Source organism: Olea europaea, unplaced genomic scaffold, assembly GCF_002742605.1.
Source record: "Olea europaea var. sylvestris unplaced genomic scaffold, O_europaea_v1 scaffold2449, whole genome shotgun sequence".
NCBI lineage: Eukaryota > Viridiplantae > Streptophyta > Magnoliopsida > Lamiales > Oleaceae > Olea > Olea europaea.
The window spans coordinates 88384-93836 of NW_019242689.1; the positions used below are offsets into that span (position 1 = coordinate 88384).

Below are 5453 nucleotides of genomic sequence, written 5' to 3' on the forward strand. Positions count from 1 at the left end.
TCGAAGTTAGAACATGTTAGCTAACTCTAGTTTGGTGCAAGGTCCGCCTCCTTTACATGCTAAAAACCCCATATGTGAAAGTTATGTTATTGGAAAGCACCGTTGAGATGCTTTTTTCGAAAGGTCAGGTATGGGTAGCCTTAAAACCTATAGATTTGGTGCATGTGGATGTTTGTGGGCCTGTGCGCACACTGTCCTTGAATAACAACAAATATTTTATCGTCTTTGTTGATGATTTTAGCAGGATGACATGGGTTTATTTTGCCAAACACAAGTCTAATGCATATTAGATTTTCAAACACTTCAAGGCTTTTACAGAAAAGTGAAGCGAATAAGCTTTAAAAATCTTGAGGATAGATCAGAGCAGAGAGTTACTTTTCTCTGAATTTGATATTCGAAGACAGTTTACTGCAAGTTTTACACCTCAACAAAACGGTGTAGTAGAGAGGAAAAATCTCAGTCTTGTGGGGATGGCAAAAAGTATGCTTAAAGCAAAAGGTATTCCTAAATATTTCTGGGTGAAAGCAGTTCACACGGCAACCTATCTTCTCAACCGAAGTCCTACGATGGCACTGCATCACCAAACTCCTTATGAAGCATGGTATGGTTGCAAGCCTACTGTAACTCATTTTAAGGTTTTTTGTTGTATTTCTTATGCTTATATTCCCTCTGAAAAAGGGGGTCAAACTTGATAATAATGGTCTTAAGTGCATTTTTGTGGGCTATAGCACTAAGACTAAAGGCTATCGGTTGTATGATCCCCCAACCAAGAAGTTGCTGATTAGTCGTGATGATTTTTTGATGAAAATAACGCTTGGAGTTGGCATGAGCAATAGGTGCAACAGCTTTCAACAATAGATCTTGAGGACTATGAATTTATGGATGCTCCAAATGATGGGAATAGTGAAGATTCTGATAGGGGTGTAACACCTTCAACTAGCTCAACAACGGGTTCAAGCAACCTAAGTACTCCAAGGAACTCGAGCAACCCAAACAATCCGAGTAACCACTCAAGTCCTTCCAATTCAAGCTCGTCTTCTTCAGAATCAGAAACACCTCCAAGGAGTGAGGGTCTTTAAGAGAAATCTACCAAAGAACTGAGAGATGTTGGTTGGCATGTGTTCAAGAACCAAATGGATTTGAGGATGCTGTTCAACATAAAGAATGGTGCATTGCTATGGATGAAGAAATGCATGCCTTGGAAAGAAATAAAACTTGGGACAATGTAGACCTACTTGAGGGCAAGGAAGTTGTGGGACTCAAATGGATATACAAGATTAAGTTCAATAATGATGGTTCAATTCAAAAATACAAAGCTCGTTTGGTTTCTCATGGCTTTATGGAAAGGGAAGGTATCGATTTTGAAGAGACTTTTGCCTCAGTGGCAAGGTTTGATATATTCGGGCTGTTTTAGTAGTAGCTGCTCAACACAAATGGAATATTTTTTCAATTTGATGTAAAATAAGCTTTTCTTAATGGTGTTTTGGATGAAGAAGTTTATGTATTGCAACTTATTGGTTATGCTATTGCAGGACAAAAAAGAAGGCGTGCTGGTTGAAGAAAGCATTGTATGACCTCAAGTAAGCACAAAGGGCCTGGTTTGACAAGACTAATGGGCATTTTCTGAAGCATCAGTTTAAGAGAAGTGAAAGTGAACCATCTTTGTATGTCAAGACAAAGGTTGACATACAAAGGGAGCTGATGAGGTACTTGTTGTATGTCTTTATGTCGATGACTTGATTTATACTGGTAATAGTGTTTGCTTTGATGGATGAATTCAGGAGTAACATGGTTAATGAGTTTGAAATGACTGATTTGGGGTTGATGAATTATTCTTTGGGTTTGGAACTGAAGCAAATTGATATAGGAATTTTTGTGTCCCAAGAAAAATATGTTAAAGATCTTCTTGCTATGTTCAAGATGCAAGATTGTAATTCAGTGAAAACTCCGATGAACACCAATAAAAAACTATGCTTGAATGATGGAGAAGAGAAAGTTGAAGCGGGTCTTTATAGTAGTTTGATTGGAAGCCTACTATATCTTGCTAATAGTAGGCCTGACATTTTGTAAGTTACAAGTCATTTGTCAAGATTTATGCAAAATCCAAGCAAGTTGCATTATAGGGTAGTTAAAAAGGTGCTGTGATATTTGAGATGGACTATTTCTTATGGTTTTGTGTATTCAAAAACTAACAATTTTAAGCTTTGTTGGTATTCTGACAGTGATTGGGCAGGTTCTTTTGATGATCGAAAGAGCACTGTTAGTTCTGTTTTCAATCTTGGATTAGCTGCAATCTCCTGGAGCTCAAAGAAGTAATCATCTGCTATATTGTCTTCATGTGAATCAGAATACATGGCAATTACTTCAACAACATGTTAAGCTGTTTGGCTTCAAAGAATTTTGGCGGATATAAAGCAAAAGCAAGCAGAGGCAACAACAATCTATTGTGATAACCAATCCACAATTGCTATGACGAAAAATCCAATGTACCATAGTGGCATAAGGTATATTGATACCCGACATCACTTTATAAGAGATTTGCTCACAAACAGGAGCATCAAGATATCTTATTGCAATACAAATGAGCAGCTTGCAAACTTGTTTACAAAACCACTTCATTTAATGAAGTTTGAGATGTTCAAAGATCAATTGGGTGTTGCAAATTTTCCGAAGTAAGGGGGAGTGTTAAAGCCACTGTTGCAGAAATTCCTTATTTGCAGTATTTGATTGAGTCAATAAGTTGTTTAAGTCAATAAATTAGTTCTAAAAATCAGGTATTTTCTATTAGTAATGGGTCCTTATTTTTTCCCTGTAGTTTGGTTGTTTATTGGAATTCTATTTTTTCTAACCCTGTATTAAAAGTCTTTCCTCTCTTCAATAAACGTATCCAGTGTTTGCTCATATGCCTTTCTTTTGTGATTTGTATTTTACTAGTCTCTATTTACCTTTCTCTTCCAAAGAGTTGAAGAGAGAAGTCTTAGTTGAGTTCTATTATCCTGACAGCCACCCACCCCTACCATCGTCGACAACTATAGAAAGAAGGCAAAAAAATGGCCACCATTGCAACCCCAACTCTCTGCTTCTCAAATCTACCATCACCTTTACCATCCAAATCGCATCCTTCCCTAGTTTGGTATAGTCTACCCTGCAGCACAACATTCAAAACCACCTCTATTGGTTCTACTCAAAACTGTTGATGACGACATCACGCTTTCCCAGCAGGACGTCTGAATCTATTAAAAGATAAGATTATTGATTGATGTGTTATTCGGAGATTGTGGATCTGTTGAAGGAAAACGATTTGCTCTCCTCATTTCTCAATCTACTAATGGTCAGACTCTGCCAAATGCAGTGCCTTCAATAGCAACCACCAGATCTGTGGTTGTTGTACCTATAGCACCATCGTCACTATAGTAGCATCTTTGTCACCGACTTTAAGAGCTATTACTTCTTACTTAAACCATAACCCCACTTCCACCCTAAACCCTTTACCACCCCACAGTCCCAACTAGTCGCAGTCCGATCCATACATAACCTACAAGGCTAAAACATCTAATCTATCATCCAATTATTCATTGGTGGCGATCAGAGGCAGGCCTAGTTACTCGTCGTAAGATCATCAATGGAGGGAAAGATATGGCTAAGCCACAGCACGTTAGGAGGAATTTTTGAGTGATGATAAAATCTTAGGAAATGCAGCTGTAGGGATAAGTAATGAAAACATGCTTCACATGGCGCAAGGTGTGGAATAAGAGTCGGATGCGTGGGGTGTTGCATTGGGTTACAGTGATTTTTGGGGAAAAAAAAATGCCCTTGTTTAAGCCTTATTCTTATCGAAAAAATGCATTTTTGAATAGTGTACTGTTGAAAGATTTATGATTAAAAAATAAAAAAAGCTCATGAATTTGAATGTAATATTTTTTTATTAAATAATGTGTGGTTGAAGTAATGTCAAATCACTCTTGAAAAATGTATTTTGATGGAAAAATTGGGGCTCAAACAAGGGCTATAATTACAACCTGATTTATTAACTAAAACTTTAAAAGTAGGGTTAGAAGTAGTTTTCCCAAAATTTTATTTACAGAAAATCCTTTCTTACATAGAAAAAATAGAAGTTGGGCTTGGGTTCGTCCCAAACCTAATCTGGTTAGGAATGGCAATCGGGTTAGAGTGACTTGTCAACTTGCCTATTTGACTTGTATGGGCTCAATACCTAGGCTGTTTCAGCTCGTCTAGGAATGAGCTCAAGCGCTAGTGCGAGTCGAGCACATAAACATTTGGACAAACTGAACCGACAACTCACGGCTTATAGCTCGTGGGCTATTGTTTAAAACGGTCACATTTTAAAGCTCATATTGAATTTAAAATTTTAATTTAGTTTCATTTAATTTAATTTTTTATTTTAAACTCTATAAATACCCATCGTTTTAATTCATTTTTTTTCACACCAATACTCTAAAATCTATAATCTTCATTCTAAAATGTAAATTTCTCAATTCTCAACTCAATTCTTTATTATTCAATATTCCTCATGCAAATATGAGTTGCACAATTAATTTATTTTTTTATTTCATATTTGATCACTTTAATTTCAATTCCTCATCTATTATTTTTAATTTTATATTTCTACTTTCCAATTTTTTTCCTACAAGTGGATCCCAATAAACTATATAGAGGTTATGTTTGGTGGTAGTAACACACCATGACACAATAAAGTGCCTCTTTTATTCGATAATGATTTTGCTGATTTTAATAACATCTGGATTCTAGATCATTTGGGGGTTGAAAATCTGCACGGGATAATAATCCAATTATTTTGGATGAAAAAGAAGAACTCGTAGTAGTAGGTGCAAGAGTTATGGGTAAACAAAAAATAAAATAAATTGTCAAATGCTGAGAACACTTCAAATTGGTTCCATGGGTTGTCCAATAGATGGAGGCAAGAATCCAATGAAGAATTCAATTATTGCCAAACGAAATTGACATGGCAAAAGGGTGTTGAAACTATCCACTTACATCGACATCACAAGAAATGTTTGGCCAAACATGAAGTTACGGGTCAAACACAAATACACCTCTATTTTAGTTCTCTTTCTCCCGATAATAGTTCTAGCACACTTAGCGCATGGATCTACTTAGGGAAAAGATGTCGTGAGGGAATGGTCAAGTTCGTAATTGGTGTTGAGCTATCACTTAGCCTAATGACAAAAAAATAATTCATCAAATTCGTAAAAGATTATCTTTATTCATGGTACTTTGCAAGCAAGTAAAAACACTCTTCGTTCTAATCAGTTTGATTATTTCAATAGAATAAAAAAATACTGATAATTGATTTACAAAAATATGGAGATGTTATATCTCTCACATTCAACTTATGGAAAGATATTAATAAAAAAGGTTACTGTAACGACTCGACCTATGGTATCAATCTATTAACTTACGTACTATTCGTT

The 5453-nt window shown here is 36.0% G+C and overlaps 1 long non-coding RNA gene across 1 annotated transcript; it reads left to right on the forward strand.

Annotated features, from left to right (window-relative positions):
• The first annotated feature begins 279 nt into the window (after positions 1–279).
• LOC111382224 lies at positions 280–2906 on the forward strand. Its single transcript, XR_002700474.1, has 3 exons — positions 280–601; positions 1533–1706; positions 2223–2906. It is a non-coding gene; the product is annotated as an uncharacterized LOC111382224 (long non-coding RNA).
• Positions 2907–5453: the final 2547 nt, after the last annotated feature.